This window comes from Sturnira hondurensis, unplaced genomic scaffold (genome assembly GCF_014824575.4).
Source record: "Sturnira hondurensis isolate 20B ecotype Veracruz unplaced genomic scaffold, ASM1482457v3 Scaffold0001509, whole genome shotgun sequence".
NCBI lineage: Eukaryota > Metazoa > Chordata > Mammalia > Chiroptera > Phyllostomidae > Sturnira > Sturnira hondurensis.
This window is the reverse complement of record NW_028074140.1, coordinates 4,931,187-4,948,866: the sequence shown is the minus strand read 5'-3', so window position 1 is coordinate 4,948,866 and position 17,680 is coordinate 4,931,187. Positions and strand designations below refer to the sequence as shown.

The 17,680-nt window shown below is 39.2% G+C and overlaps 1 pseudogene; it reads left to right on the top strand.

The window, feature by feature from the left end:
• The window catches only part of LOC118975321 (ER lumen protein-retaining receptor 3-like), a 102,609-nt pseudogene that overhangs the window by 64,799 nt on the left and 20,130 nt on the right, over nt 1-17,680 (top strand).

Below are 17,680 nucleotides of genomic sequence, written 5' to 3'. Positions count from 1 at the left end.
TGGTTTTTTTTGTTTGTTTATTAGTGGTTTCCTTTGCTGTGCAAAACCTTTTTAGTTTGATGTAGTCCCATTTTAAAAGACCTGTACTCACAAAATTATAAGACACTAATTATAAGAAAGAAATTGAAGAAGATACAAATAAATTGGAAGCATACACCATGTTCATGGATAGGAAGGAATTAACAAAATCAAAATGTTTCTGTTTCCCAAAGCCATCTATCAGTTCAATTCAATTCCTATCAAGATACCAATGATACATTTCACAAAATTGGAACAAATATTTGAAAAATTTATATGGAACCACAAAAGGCACCAAATAGCAACAGCAATTTTGAGAAAAAAAAGATTAAAGTTGGAGGAATCACACTACCTAATTATCAAACTACACTATAGGGGCCATAGTAATCAAAATAGCCTCTACTAGTATAAAAACAAACACATATATCAATGAAACAGAAGAGAGAGGCCTGAAATAAACCCCCATCTTTATAGTGAATTAATATGTGACAGAGAAACAAGCACATACAATAGACTAAAGATAGTTTATTCAAAAAATGGTGTTGGGAAAATTGGATATATACTTACAAAAAAAAATGAAAAAAAAAAAAAGACACTAGACCACCTTTTTATGCCACACACAAGAATAAATTCAAAATGCCCTGGCTGGTATGGCTCAGTGGACTGAGTGCTTGCCTGTAAACCAAAAGGCTGCTGGTTCTATTCCCACTCAGGGCACATATTTGGGCTGCAGTCCAGGTCCCCATTTGGGGGGTATGTGAGAAGCAACTGGTCTATGCATCTCTCACACATCAATGTTTCTCTCCCAGCCTTCCCCTCTCTCTAAAATTTATTTATTTATTTATTTATTTATAGACAGAGGGGAAGGGAGGGAGAAAGCAAAGAAGAGAAACATCAATATGTGGTTGCCTCTCTCATGCCCCCTAATGGGGACCTGGCCTGCAACCCAGGCATGTGCCCTGACTAGGAATCAAACTGGCAATCCTTCAGTTCACAGGACAGTGCTCAATCCACTGAGCCACACCAGCCTGAGCCTAAAAATAAAAGCTTTAAAAAAAGAATAAATTCAAAATGGATTAAAGACTTAAATGTTAGATCTCAAATCAAAAAAATCCTTAAAGATAACATAGGCAGTAAAATCTTGGACACTGCTTGTAGCAATATTTTTTTCTGATATATCTCCTCAGGCAAAGAAAACAAAAGAAAGAATTATTTTTTATCTATAAACATATGTGTAATAGTTCTTGGTCCTTTGAATTATTTTTTGTAGTTACCATTGAATCTTTTCAGTATGTATTTTCAAGATTTTCACCAGCATAATTCTATTTTTTCTTTAGTATTCCAATACAAATGCTATTTTACACACACACACACACACACACACACACCTGTTCCTGACCTTTCTTTCATATGTTTCATCTTTTCTTAATTTCATTGCCTTTTCCTTCTGTGTCTTGTCTCGGGTTGTCTTTGTATTGTGTGAATTATTTTTGTTCTCTCGTGAAAGATATTATCACTTTTTAAAATTTTCAATCAAATTTTATACCTATGAAATCATTTCTGATCACAGCTGATTTCTTTCTTAAAATCTATTCTTTTAGTTGTATGTGTCATTTTCTTGACACTTTCTGGAAAATGAATCAAAATTAAAGTTTTATTTAATTTTTCTTTTACTGGTTTAATTGGGGTGACACTAGTTATAAATTATACAGGTTTTAGTGCACAATTCCACAACACATCATCTGTACAATGTATTGTGTATTCACCACCCCAATTCAAGTCTTATTTCATCACCATTTATAACCTCTACCCCCTCCACCTCCCCATGTCCCGCCTGTCCTCAGCAATCATCCAAAAGTTTTTTCTTTTAATATCTATGTCTGTATTTTAAAAGGAGAAGGATTTTTCCCATGTCTGCTTATTTGGTAGGAAGTTCCTCCTCACAGGCTCTCTTATTGCTCTTCCCTCCATGCCTTTTCCATTCTGAGAGGCGGAGATTCCAACTATTCCAACTTTCTACAATGTAACTTATTTTGCCCCCAAAGGAAGATTTGCTTTCAGTTTCGTTTACCCAACATACGATCCCAACCCCACATAGGTCACTTACCCTAGCTCGGGAGGCATGCCATTTTTGAGAGGGGTTGACACTGGCATCACTTCTCCATGACAGCTCCAACCCCACTTTGTCTCTCATCTAGCATAAATTTCCCAGTTTCTGGCATGTGGCTGGCACCTGTATTAGTTTGCTATTGCTGCTGTAACAAGTTACATTGGTTCTGTTTCCCAGAGAACACAGATTAATACTCGCATTTTCTTTTGACTAATGTGTTGATACTATTTCTGACAGTAGATTTCAAAGCAAGAAAAGTTATCGTAGATGAAAGAATAAGGATATTATTACATAATGATAAAATGGTCAACATTCTGAGCACAAAATTTTTTTCTTTTCTTTTAAATTATTTATTTATTTTAGAGAGAGGGGAAGGGAGAGAGAAAGAGAGAGAGAAACATTAATGTGTGGCTGCCTCTCATGTATCCCCCATTGGGAATCTGACCTGGCCAGCAGCCAAGGCATGTGCCCTGACTGGGAATCGGACCAGTGACTCTTTGGTTCATAGGTCTGCGCTCGATACACTGAGCCATATCAGCCAGGGACAAAGTTTCTTAATATACATGCACATAATAACAAAGGAATAAAATATGTAAGAAAAAAACTGGCAGAACTGCAAGAAGACATAAGTAAGCCATATAGTTGGATATTTTAACACCCTTCTATCAGAAATAGACAGATCCAGCAGGCAAAATATCAGTAAGGACAAAGCTGAACTCAAAGCACCAATCGCCTGGATGTAATTGACATCTATAGACTGCTTCATCCAACAACAGCAGAATACGCACTCTTCTCAAACTCACACGGGACATTCATCAAGACAGATCACCTACTGGGCCATAAAACACACCTTAACAGATTTTAAAGAATAGAAGTCATAAATGTCTGCTCTGAGACCAAAGATAGCTGGAAAATCACATGTGCTTGTGGAGTAAATAACACATTTTAAAATAATACATGGGTCAGTAAAGAAATAAAGAAAACATTTAAAATATTTTGAACTAAATGGAAATACAGCAACAAAATTTGTTGGATGCAATGAAAGTAGTACTGAAGAGGGAAGTTTACAGCATTAAATGTATGTACTATAAAAGAAGTGTCTGAAATGAATCATCTAAGCTTCCATCTTAGGAAACTAGGAAAATAAAAGTAAATTAAATCCAACATAAACAAAAGAAAAGAAATAAAAATTAGGGGGGAAATCATGAAACTGAAAACTGGTTGTTTGGAAAGATCAGTAAACTAAATAAGCCTATACCTGGGCTAACTGTGAAAAGGAGAGTTGGCAAAAATTGTACTAAAGCTCAAAAATGAAAAAGGGGACAACAGATCCCATTGAGATCAAATGAATAATAAAGACATAGGTGGAGGGGGAGGGAGGATTGGATGTGGAGGCGGGGTAGGGCAGGTGAGAGGAATAGGGGAAAACGGGGACAGCTACAACTAAACAATAAAAATTTTTAAAGTAAATAAAATATTTTTTAAAGTCTAATGCAATAGCTATTAAATCAGTTGTATGAACCTAGAATATAACCAGCTTCGCTTGTTGCTAATAGAAATGTGATGTGAATGTAAATCTAAATCTTATAGTTCTTTGTATGTTATCTTTTGTTTCTAAGAGTTTGAAATAACCCTATGACAACTTAAAGATAGACTGTCAGTTTTGTGTTATTTTTGATTACAGTAAATGTTGTTTGTTGCTTTCAAATGTCTGAAGAGTAATGTTTAGATTTGAAAAAAGTTAAAAATAATACTATAGACTACTCAACACATTCAAATTTGACAACCTGGATGAAGTGGACCAATTCTTGGATTGCCATAATTTGTCAAAACTGATATAAGTAGAAACTACCTGAATAGGCCCATATCTATTAAAGAAAATGAATCAATCAGTAACATCTCAAAGTAGAGAAAAGCAGGCCCAGGTGTGTTTACAGGTGAATTCTACCAAACATTTAAAGAAGAAATATTACCAATTCTCTACTGTCTTTTTTAGAAAATAGAAGCAGAAGGAATACTTCCTAATTTATTAAAACCAGATTAAAAAATGACGAGACAATAAAACTACAGACCAATTATTTGTGTTAAAATACTAGTAAATTGAGTCCAACAATGTGTAAAAGAATTAGTGTCACCCCTCAGTATCTGGTGGGGGTTTGACTCAAGGACACCCCCACCCAACAGATGTCAAAATCAACAGATTTTCAAGTCCCTTAGTTGGTCTTCTGTATCTTTGAGATCTGCATCTGCAGATTTAACTAACTTTGGACTGAAAATACGTGTTTTTAATCTGTGGTTGGTTGAATCACACATTCAGAACCCATGGATGTTGGGAACTGCCCTGCCTGGTTTCAGAAACTGTAACCACCCCCATGGCTAAGACTGAGTAGAGAGACCTTGGAACTATAAGCCACTAATGAGACAAAGCTTATCTTCCTGGTAGGGGTGCTGTCTCTGCCCCCTTTTACTTCACCCTGCTTGGCCCTGGGCAGATGACTGGTTAGCCAAAGATGGGTATGATTCCTCAGGGAAGGGATGACCTAAGACAGGCACAGTCATGATGGGGCCATCATGGAAGGACTTGGGGGTGGGGCTATAGAAAAAGGCGGCGATGGATCCTCACCCCTTAGAATGAGGACTCGGGCTATGTCAAAGCTATCTGTAAGAAGTCTCCTAATCTTTTGCCTGCCTTACTTTCCCTACCTGACTTAAGCTTGAAACAATGCCAGAGGGTGGTGCAGCCCCGAGCAGGAACAGGTGATTCCCTGGGGCCATCAGACCTAAGAAAGAATGCATAAAATCCTGTGAAATCTGCTTTGCTAATACCCTCAATTTAAATGATAAGGGTCCAAGCATAGAATGAGTTTGTTTCCCCAAAGTTTTTTGGCCCTTTTAGCTATCTGACCCTGACTCAGAATAAGCCCTCAGAGTTCTTTGTATGTTATCTGTTGTTTGATCCTTACTGCCTGACAATGATTGATGAGTTTTACCTGTATTCCTGTGCAAAATGAAGCTAATAAAAGCCCAATGAGAAACAAAGGAAAAATTCCTGGTGCTTCTCCTTTGAGAGATTGGTCACCTTTCCTCCCCAAGCAGATCATGCCTTGGTAGACTTATTCTCACCTGTGGTGCCTGGGGGACCCTTGTGGATGGAACCCCCTCCCCCACACATGAATACAGAGGGTTGACCTGATATACTGCAACCAAGAGAGATTTATCGCAGGTATGCAAGACTAGTTTTATCTTTAAAAAATCAATTAGTGTAATCCCTCCACATTAATAGGCTAAACAAAAAAAATCACATAATTATAATAGATGTTGAAAAGGCATTTGACAAAATTTAATATCCATCACAACAGAAACTCTCTGCAAATTAAGATTTAGTGGGGAACTTCCCCAACTCGGTAAAAATACAGAAAACCTACAGTTAACATCATACTTAATGGTGAGAAACTCAAACTTTTCCTACTAAATCAGGGGTAAAACAAAGATGTTCCCTCTTACTCCTTGCCCCCTTTTAAACATTGTACTGAAAAGTTCAGCTAATGTAACAAGACAAGAAAAGAAAAAAAAGGTTTACAGATGGGAAAAGAAATAAAATAGTCTTTGTTAGCAGATGAATCATCTAGGTATCTCAAAGAATAAGAATAACTCCTGAGACTATTAAAATGGTTATAGCAAGGCTGTAGGATACATGGTTAATATACAGAAGTCTATACAGAAGTCTATTACTTTCCTATATAACAGCAATTAACAAGTGGAATTTGAAGTTAAAAACATTACCATTTACCTAGCACCTCCCCCAAATGAAATAGTTACACACAAATCTAAAAAACTATACATATGATATAGATGAAATAGCTCAACTTGACATTAGTTCAGAGACTGGATTTAAAGTTATGGGACAGGATGAGACCATCTAGAGAGTGAGTGTAGTCAGAAAAATAGATGTGATGAAAGGATTGAGCCATTGCCACTCTGATATTTAGACCTGTGAGCAAGGGGAAGGAAAAACAAAGGAGATTGTGATAAAGTGTGTGCTAGTACAGCTTCCACTGCTCATCCTCTGGAGGTTGCTTCCCCAGTCCAGACCTGCCTGGGTCTCCATGGATGATTCTGCCCAATTCTGGTGTTCAGTATTTACCATGCTCCTTGGCTACTAACCTTGCATGGAACTGTGTCTTTCAACCTAATCCCAAGTATAACACATTTTTTTCCTAAAACTGTTCAGAACTGGGTGGGAAAGAATGGTGCTATATCTAGGTCTTCCTTAGGGCCCCCTAAAAGAAAAACTGAACAAGTGCACCTGGTTTGGAGAAAACACAAGCCTTTTTGTGTTTTTTAAAGTCATGAACTAAATTAACCAAATACAGTATAATACTTTCTTCTTCTACAAAATAATAATGTAATTTAAACGTATCAGAGTACTTTTGCCCAGTACTTAGTTTTACCTTCCTTTTTTATTCTTTAAAAAGCAACAAACTCTCTAATGTTCTTTGAAATCCTATAATTCAGCATTTGGTTAGGGTCCTGTGCCTTGGGACTTGGTTGGAAGGTGACCTTATTTGAATGTTGATGTTTTCGTTTTATAGGCATATGTAAATATCTTTGTAGCATATTTACAAAGTCAGTTTATAGCCAGAGCTGAAATCACTTGGGATCAGTAATCAACATTGTTTGACAGAATCAGGTAGCATGTGCGGGTTTGTAATACATTTCGGTGTGAAAAGAAGATGGGAAGAATCCCTGCCAAAGTGATTACATCTAAAAGCACCTTTGACTTAACTGAATCTCAAATCTTTGCTATTTTGGCCCTAACATTTCGTGTTTCAGTACAAGAATTGTTCTTCCTACCTTTTGGAGTCTCCTTTGTTTTTCCTTCCTCTTGCTCATGATTCTAGATATCAGAGTAGCAGTGGCTTAGCCACAGCAAGACATCTATTTTCCTAACTACACACACTGTAGCTGGTTGCATCCTGTCCCATGACTTGACATCCAGTCTATGAACTGATGTCAAACTTGGGCTTTTCCTCTGAGCCCCAGAATCATGTATCTAATCCCCTGCTCTATATCTCCACCTGGGTACTGAACAGGCATCTTAAACTCCATGTATCTAGTAAGTGAACTGCTGATCTTCACTCCCCGAGCCTACCCCAAACAGCTTCTTCCCCAGTCTTTCCCACCTCAGTTAATTGCATATGCATTCATTCTCCAGTTAGTCACTGAAAAGTCTCTGATGCATATACTTTGCTTCCACAGCAAATTTTGTCAGCCGTACTTCAGCTACACCCCAAATCCGACTCTTCACCACCACCTTCGCTGTTAGCACCATCATCTCTCCTTTGGATTACTGCAGTAATGTTGTTACTTCTTGGTTTGACTTGCGCACCCCTCCCCCAAATAAGTCTTACAACCAGAAGTCCAGTGATTTTGTTAAAACACGAATCAAGTTAGGTCACCTCGCCTCTCCAGCCACTCCACCTCCTTGTTCTTCTTCAAACTCTGCAGACATACTCTGCCCCACAATTTCAGAAGAATCTGCCTGGAAGGCTCTTCACCCAAATATCCTCATGCTTCTCTCCTCCACCTCCTTCAGTGTAAGTTACAGTCACCTTCTCAGGGCAGCCTTCCCTGCACTTCCCACCTAAAATTTCAGCCCCTGCCCCACATTAGTTGATGTGTCTTCTCTCTGCTCTTTCTTTCATTTAATGCTTGTCTCTTTAAAAACAACTGTTATGATTATGTTGTTTTTTGCATCTCCTATTAGACTGTGTGGGACTTTTGTCTGTTTTATCCGCTGTTGCAATTCCGGTGTCTAGAAGACTGTCTGAGATACATAATAACTCTTTGTTAAGTGAATGGTCAGCACAAATCTAAGAGGAAGAAGGGTTGAACAAAGCCAAGTATGCATAATTACTTTTCCTAAATTTGGCATCTTATCAGAACTGCCCTTCCCTAAGGCAGAGTGAGAGAAGGAGCAGAGGGAGGCCTTGGGTGTTGTAGTGTGTGGAGCTCCAAGAACACAGAACGAAACAGCAGGAGTGGGAGTCAGGGACCCTGTAACGTTCTTTGTTTCCACATTCTGAATTTAAAACTAAGGAAATGTTGTAGTTATAGTCCCAGAAAATCCAAAGCAGAGGTCTTCTGTCTACAGTCTGAGGGCTGAATCTGACCTGCAATCTGAATCTGATCTGTTTTCTGTATGACCCTTGACTTCAGAATTGTGTTTGCGTTTCTAAAGGAGGAAGAGGAGGAAAGCCCTCTCCTACTCAAGTCCCTAACCTTCCTCTGTGAAAGAGAACGTAACTTCTGAGTTCAGTTTTGTTGAGTTTCCATCTAAGAGATGTCATTTGTGCAATCCATGCCATGCCAAGAAACAAACGTCTACATGCAAACTAATGTCTTTGGGAAGCATTGGAGGACTGAAATAGAGAGACATTCTGCATTCATCCCCATCTCAGTGGGGAAAAACAGGACCTCCTCCTGAAACCTTTCCTGGCCCTGACTGAGAGCAGCAGGGATGAGTCTGTCCTTCACATTTTCTTCCAGCTGGAGACATCAGGTGCTCTCTGCAAGGGCACTTTGAAGAACAGGCTGCAGTGCATTCAGGAAATGGTATTTGAGAGACAATAAAAGAAGCCCTGGCTTAAAGTATATTAAGGGATCATAGGAGTACATCTAGACTGCATTTTCAGATCTTTTGATTCAAAGACACACATCTTCTTACCTCCCAAGGGGTGAGGCCGACCTAGCACAGGATATAGACAGAGCCTCACAAATAATAATAAGGTTGCCGACTGCATGTCAGAGATAATTAGTGAGAACACAGTGAGAGGCTCCTTCGCTTCCCTTGGTACAGAGGAAAGAGGAAGCAGGGAGGAGACTCAGGGTGTGTGAGCTAAGCCGCCAGCCTAGATGTGCTGGGCAACTGCACCAAAGCAGCACTGAAGTGGTTAAGTGTCCACCGGAGCTACGTTAGGAAGGAAATGCGCTCTCTTTGCGCTGACTTGCGGTTTTGTGCATCCACTGTGCTAGGATATTGCACTGACACCCTTTCCCACGGAGGAATAAGAGGCCAGAGGGTGTGAGTGGGTATGAGCAAAGGAGGTGACAAATGGAATGGAACCATCAAAAGTAACAGATTTTAGCTACGTGTTAAGATTTGAACCAGCCCAGTTCCATTTTATACACATCACATTTGCAATGTGCCACTTTCTCAATAGTATTCGAGATGATTAAGTATAAAGGGCATGCATACAGTCAAATTAATATGAATACTCAATGCCGTGAAAAGAAAGCAAAATGGCAAGTAGGAGACTTAGGAACAATCACTGTGATCAACTTCCACATTCCCTTCAGTTTGCTGTTAGCCAGCTCACTCTCCTGGATAGAGCTGCACAGTCTGACACCCCATCAGACCCTGTAAGCAATGCATGAACTGCCACACAGCACAGTCTTTCCATTGCTGCTGTGGCCAACTGTCCAGGAGATTCATGGAATAGATTCCCCCCAGAAACGTCCTTGCTTCCTAATTACAGATGTTTGAATTTATCCACATTTATTTGGCCAACAGATTTTTATTAGGAAACGGTGTGAATAAAACTCCACGTTATCACGGATTGTCAACTCACAAAGAGAGAAATGGGCATAGAAGGAAATTCTAACATAACTGTGGGCTATCTTCTTAGTGCATTTTCCCAGTAGTTTTTACGCTTACTTGCTTAACAGAGATACTGTGGGTTTTTTTTTAAATTTTATTCACTTCCATCATTCCCCTGCAATTTAATTGGACTGCTTTCTCACCTTACATATCCTATTCAGTCACCTACACACTCCTGCCTCTCTCTTGCAGAAACGAAGGAAGATGGTAAGATTTCTTTGAAGTTGTTTCAGCTCCCATGAGAGTACACACACTACCCTGTTATAAATCTTATACGCACACATACACATCTATAAAAAATCACTGTAGTACAATTGCAGGCATAGCCAAGCATGCTAACCACAACTCCAAGGGCTTCTGGTCTCATGTACGTTCTTTAAAATCATGTGTGGTTTAATTAATGTGTGACACCAGCAGGGTAGATGCCCATAATTCTGATATTTAACATCAATTACACTCTTAAATGGCTAGAGCTGTTACCTAAGAATTATTTGTATGGCCCTTTTTTCTTTACACTTTGCAGTGGTGTGGAGCCGTGCCGTCTCACCTGACATCAGACCTCCAGATTCACATACACCAGCATTCACACAAGTCCATCAATATCAAAATGCCTCTCACATCTCAACATATTGGAGAATGAATCACAATGTCCCTACTACATGGCATCCTCATTCAGTGGCCCTTAGACCCAACAGATCACATTTCCCTCCATTCAATGGCACAAGCCCCAAGCCCAGAAATTACATTTGGGAACACCTTCACCTTCACTCTGAGTCGAATCCATCACAAATTTCTTTTTAGTATACCTCCTAAGGTAGCTCTCAAATATATTGTTTTTTCTTTAATTCCACATCATCCTTGTTTGTGATACCGTACTTTCTAATATTTGTTCTGGTGTACTGAAAATCTGTTTGCTACAAAGTAGCCAGGATTATCATTATAAACACAACTCTGATCACGGTATTGAGCATTTGCACTTCCTTCACAGCCACTATAGTCATACCCATCAGACCCTGTACTTGGCACATTTTGATGAGAAAAAAATTTAGCACTTTGGAGCTTGCTCGAGTCTCATCACACTCACTAGAACTCAGGAGTCACAATGCAGCTCTATAAGAGAAAATGCTTCAGCGTTCCGTATTCCTTAGTTTCAGTATTCATCATGAATTCCGAAATGAAATAATGATGAGTACGGAGGTACCACTGTAATAGCTATTTCCAGTACCTTAACTGGGAATGATTACCTTATTTCAGGGGATGTTGGGGAGTGTTTTAGAAAATATTTCCTTTAATTCTTTCCAGGAGGAGCTTTCATGAATTATCACAACCATGAAAATGGCAGAACAGTGGTATGGAAAGAAGCTGAATTTGAAGTCAAGAAGCCTAAATTTCAATTTGAATTCTTCCACTATATATAGGTGTGTGACACTGAAAAATTCATTTAACATTCCTGAGTGCCAGTTTTCTCATGTACAATTGTTCTTCTATCAAAGCATCATTGAACAAATGAAGGACTACACATAGAAGTGCTGTGAGAAAAATACGACATATGAATGTAAGACATTAATATTATTAAGAAAAAAATGCCAAGATGTAAACTTCAGGAATACAGAGGAAACTTCTGAGTTCCCATAAGAAAATGGAGATAGCTTATACTCACATCTTTCCACCACCTATGAAAAAAAAAAAAACCACATTCAGACAGACAACATGCAAATAAAGCTATTGAGAACGTACACTTAGAGCCTAAGTAGGGACCAGAGACCACTGCAGACTTCCAACTATGTTTATGTAGGGAAATCAACACCTGAAAGCAGCAAAGCGAGCTGCAGAGCTCACCCCAGAGAGGGCAGGTGGCAAAAATTGTATGGAAAGAGCAGGGATGGGGACAGAAAAGATCAGGGGCCTAATACGACAGAAAACAGATAAAAATCACACCCTAGGAAGNATCTTTCCACCACCTATGAAAAAAAAAAAAACACATTCAGACAGACAACATGCAAATAAAGCTATTGAGAACATACACTTAGAGCCTAAGTAGGGACCAGAGACCACTGCAGACTTCCAACTATGTTTATGTAGGGAAATCAACACCCGAAAGCAGCAAAGCGAGCTGCAGAGCTCACCCCAGAGAGGGCAGGTGGCAAAAATTGTATGGAAAGAGCAGGGATGGGGACAGAAAAGATCAGGGGCCTAATACGACAGAAAACAGATAAAAATCACACCCTAGGAAGAGACACTCACTCCAAATGACACCTTAGAACAGTTTTGAGACCTAACGGTTCAGAACACTGGCTGCTAAAGAATCCGTAGAAAGAGTTGAGAATGCGCCAGAGCAAAGATCAAAACCGTAAAAAGCACCTTTCAGGGGTATGGCAGACTAGCTGGAAGGGAAGGGGCTTCATCTAAAATTGGGGGTGAAAGGAAAGAAGATAGCAAGTCTTAGAAATTCAGGGATCTACAGAAAGAAATTACAAAGGGCAAAGACTGTATGATCTCATTAATATGTGAAATCTAAAGGACAAGCCACACTCACAGATACAGAGAACAGACTGATGATCACTGGGGTAGAAAGAGGCAGAATTGGAGGGCAAAAAGGTATAGACTTCCACCTATAAAATAGGTAAGTCATGGAGATGTAACAAGCAGTAGGTTGACTCTAGTGAATAATACTATATTGCTCTTTGAAAGTTGCTAAAAGTAAATCTAAAAAGTCCTCCTCACATGAAAAAAAATTGTAACAAAGTATGATGTCGTACACTTGAAATAATATGTTATGTCCCTTACACCACAATTTTTTAAAATCACAAAATCAAAAGATATAAAATACCCTCTCCCCACCAATGCCCAGTACTTATAATTTTTAAAGACTGTAGTGCAATATACAGAGAGAAGAGGGCTTCTGTGAAATAAGAAAGCCTGTCAGCCAAAGAAACTGCTCTCCCCTGACTAGAGACTCCACTACTGATAAGACAGAAAATTAAGTGACTTCAAAAATTAGCATAAATTGGCATACAACATCCATACAAAGTTTTATAAATAGAAAAACATAATCAAAGATGTTAGCTGACAAAAATTTTCCAACAAAAATAAAGCAGTTAAAAACTGTGATTTAACACTGCAACTAGAGCTAAATACTCTTAAACCAGCTCTGTTGATGTGAATAAAATGTGTTAAATCAGAAACTCAATGATGAAGAACCAAAATGGGCGTGCACGCGTGTGCACACACACAGATTTAAAACATGAGTGATTGAACTAAAAAGCAATAGAAAAAATACAAAGTCAATTTGGAAATAACATGTCTAAGGGAGGCTAGATTCAACTGAAAATATAACACAGGACACTGAAAAAAAAAGTAATATAGCTAAGAGATGGAAAATTAAATAAAGAGACAAAAAGAATCTGAAAGGATGATAGTGAAGTGTGCACCAGCTCGTGGTGGCCGCTGCATCATGGATGAGACATGAGACCAATTCACATGGACTACCGAGTCCTGTGGAGGGAAAGGGATGGCAGGGCTACTCCCTCAAGGAAGGAGAGCCTTAGAACAGCCTGGCCACTCTCTTAAGGAGAGAGCACGCTGACCCTTGCCTAGACAGGCTTTTATTGGGTTTAATCTGCACAGGAATACAGGTACAGCTCATTAATCATTGTCAGGCAGTAAGGATCAAACAGTAGATAGCATACAAAGAACTACTGGGCTTCTTCTGAGTCAGGGTCTATCAGCCAAAAGACTACAAAACTTTGGGAAACAAAGTCATTTCTTGCTCGGGCCTTTATCATTTAACTAAGAACATTCTTAGCAAAGCAGGCTTCCCGGGATTTTGCATATTCTTTCTCAGGCCTGATGTCCCAGGGAGCCCACCTTTTCCAGCACAGGGCTGCACCACCCTCTGTCATTGTTTCAGGCTCCGCATCAAGGCGGGGCTGGGTGGCAGAGACCTGTCTGCCTAGGTTTGCAGGGAGGGTGGCAAGGACAGGGGGCCGTGTTCAGCTGTGATCTCTGTGGTTGCCAGCACACCAGCCCGCCAGCCCAGGAAATTTGAGAGGAGCATTGTCCTAACCGGTCGGGTTGGGGATTGGGCTGAGCTGAGAGGCAGGCTTTCTGGAGAAGTTTTTATTGGAAAGTGGACAGAGGTGTTCTCCTATGAAGGCAGCTTGACTTGCTTCTCACTCAGCCACAGGACTGGGAAGGACCAGTACCAGATCTCGTGGGACCCAGGCAGCCTGTCAGGTGGGTGGGCGCCGGCACCCCAGTCTGGTAGCCTGGCTGGCAGGTGGGAGTGTGCCTGGGCCTACGACCCAGCCCACAGAGAAGTCCTGCCGAAACCAGAAAAACCAGATTGGACAGTTTGAAACCAACAAGAGAGGGTTGCGTTTTTTTTAAATTTTTTCTGTACTTTTTTGGTACTTTTTTTAACCTTTTTTTCAGTAATCATATATTTTTTAAATTTTATTGTTGCTGTATCTTTCAGTACTTTGTTCCTCTCCTTTCTTTTTTCCTGTTTTAGTCCTTCTTCCTTTCATTCCAAATTTATTGCTTTTCCCTCACTTCTCCTGCCCTTTTTTGTGTGGTTGTTTGTTTGTTTCTCTGTTGCTTTCTATACCACTGTAAATACTTCACAACACATCTCTTGGGCCTTAGCACATTTTACAGGTTCCTATTACTGTACTGATTAACTACAGTAGTGAATTCTATTACTGTAGTGATTAACTCTACTTGCTCACATGCTACACCTATTTACTGTTCTTTACTCTCACCTTACCTCAAAATCTGACCACCTGCAAACTCACTGCTTTCTAGAGACAACTCACAAGCCTTCCCTCCCCAACAAGAGACTTATCTTTGGTCTGTCCTTTCTTAAAAGTGGCAAATTGGGCTGAAGATTACACTTAACTTTATATATATATAGCCTAAAGATCTTCTATCTCTTCTGTACTGGCTGTGACTGTAAATATCATAAAGTACTCTCCTGCTGTCATAAACCATTTTGCCTCCCCCTCCAACTGATCACACACACACACACACACAAAGAAAGGAGTAGGCAGAAGCAGAGAACATCAAGATATCTGTAGTAGACTGCACCACTGAATTTCACAGGTATTCTACCACAGAAGTTCACACTATAAACCCATGGAGTCAGAACAGATCAATTTAAGAAGCTGAGGCTAAGAAGAAGAGTCTCATAAACAATGGGAAGACAAAGAAACAATGCCCAAATGAAAGAAAAGGTGGAAGTCTCAGAAATAATGTTAGATGAAAGAGAAGCAAGTCAGCTATCAGATATTGAATTCAAAGCACTAGTTATCAGGAAATTCAAAGAGCTCACAATGAGCTACCAGAAACTAGAGGGGAGCTACCAGAAACTAGAGGGGAGCTACAATGAGCTCTCCACAAACTATATCAACATGAAAAAGGAAATAGAAACTACCAGCAAAGGCGAAGAGGAAATGAAGAAAACAATTTCAGAACTGAAGAACACAGTAGAAGGAATGAAAAGCAGGATCGATGAGGCAGAAGATCAGATCAGTGAGTTGGAGGACACAGTAGAAAGAATCTCCCAGAAAGAGCAAGAAAGGGAAAAGAGGCTCAAAAAGAATGAAGAGGGATTAAGAGAAATGCAAGACAATATGAAACATAATAATATCTGAATAATAGGAATACCAGAAGGAGAAGAAGAAGAACAAGGGAAGAAGTGACTTCTTCAATCAACAATAGAAGAAGAACCTATTTGAAAGAGTAATGATGGAAAATTTTCCTAATTTGATGAGAGAAAAAGTTACATGAATCCAGGAATCACAGAGAGTCCCAATCAAGAGGAACTCAAAGAGGCACACTTCAAGACACATCATCATTAAAATGGCAAAATTCCAAGATGAAGAGAGAATCTAAAAGGCTGCAAGGGAGAAAAAGGAAGTAACATACAAGGGAGCCCCAATAAGGTTGGCTACTAACTTCTCAATGGAACCCCTCCAAGCAAGAAGAGAATGGCAAGAAATATTTCAAGTAATGAGAACCAGAGGCCTACAACCAAGGCTACTTTACCCAGCAAGGCTCTCAATCAAAATAGAAGGCCAAATAAAGAGCTTCCAAGACAAAAGAAGTCTAAAAGAATATGCCTCCACCAAACCAGCTCTACAAGAAATGCTAAAAGGGCTGCTTTAAGGAAAGGAAGGAAAAGAGAGAGACAGAGAGGAACTCTGATACAAAAATGGCAATGAATAAGTACCTATCAATAATAACCTTAAATGTAAATGGATTAAATGCTCCATTCAAAAGACACAGAATAGCTGAATGGATAAGTAAGCATGACCCACACATATGCTGTCTACAAGAGACCCACCTCAGGACAAAAGACCATCACAGACTAAAAGTGACAGGATGGAAACAAATTTTCCAAGCAAATGGTCAAGAAAAAAAGCTGGGGTAGCAATTCTCATATCAGACAAAATAGACTTCCAAAAAAGGGTCATAAAGAGAGACCTAGAAGGTCACTTCATAATATTCAAGGAAAGAGTCCACCAAGAAGACATTAACATTGTAAATTTATATGCACCCAACATAGGAGCACCCAAATATATAAGAAAAATCCTAGAGGACTTCAAGAAAGATATTGACAGCAACACAATTATAGTAGGGGACTTTAACACCCCACTGTCAAAAAATGGACAGATCTTCCAAACAAAATATCAACAAAGATATAGCAGCATTAAATGACACTCTAGAAGAAATGGACTTGACTGATATATATATAGAGCCCTTCATCCCAAAGAAGCTAAATACACATTCTTTTCAAATGCACATGGAACAGTTTCAAAGATAGACCACATGATAGGACACAAAACGAGACTCAACAAATTCAAGAAAATTGATATCATAGCAAGCATTTTCTTTGACCACAAGGGACTGGAATTGGAAACCAACCCCAAAGGAAAAAACCCAAAACACCCAAAAGCATGGAGACTGAATGGTATGCTATTAAACAACGAATAGGTCAAGATTGAAATTAGGGAAGAAATCAGAAAGCTTCTGGAAACAAATGAAAATGAACTCACAACAACCCAAAACCTATGGGACACAGTGAAGGCAGTCCTGAGAGGGAAGTTCATAGCAATACAGGCCTACCTAAAGAAGATAGAAACATTTCAAACAAACAACCTAACCCTATGCCTGCAAGAACTCAAAGAACAACAACAAAGACAGCCCAGAGCAAGTAGAAGAAAGGAAATGACCAAGATCAGAGCAGAATTAAATGACATAGAGACTAAAAGCACAATTCTAAGGATCAATGAATCCAAGAGTTGGTTTTTTGGAAAGATAAGCAAAATAGACAAGCCTTTAAATAGGCTCACTAAGAAAAGAAGAGAAAGGACACAAATAAACATAATAAGAAATGAAAGGAGAAATTACAACTGATACCACATAAATAGAAAGGATTGTAAGAAATTACTATGAAGAATGGTATGCCAAGAAATTTGAAAACCTAGGTGAAATGAAAACATTTCTATAAAAATATAATCTTCCAAAACTTCAAAAATTTATATGGAACCATAAACAACCCCAAATAGCTGCTGCAATTCTGAGAAAGAAGAACCAAGTAGGAGGGATCACAATACCTGATATCAAACTATATTACAAGGGCACTGTAATCAAAACAGCCTGGTACTGGCATAAAAACAGGCACATAGACTAATGGAACAGAACAGAGAACTCAGAAATAAATCCAACTCTCTATAGTCAATTAAAATTCGACAAAAGGGGCAGTAACATAAAATGGGGTAACGATAGCCTCTTCAACGAATGGTCTTGGGAGAACTGGACAGGTACGTGCAAAAAAAATGAAACTTAAACACCAACTTACATCAAACACCAAAATAAATTCAAGGTGG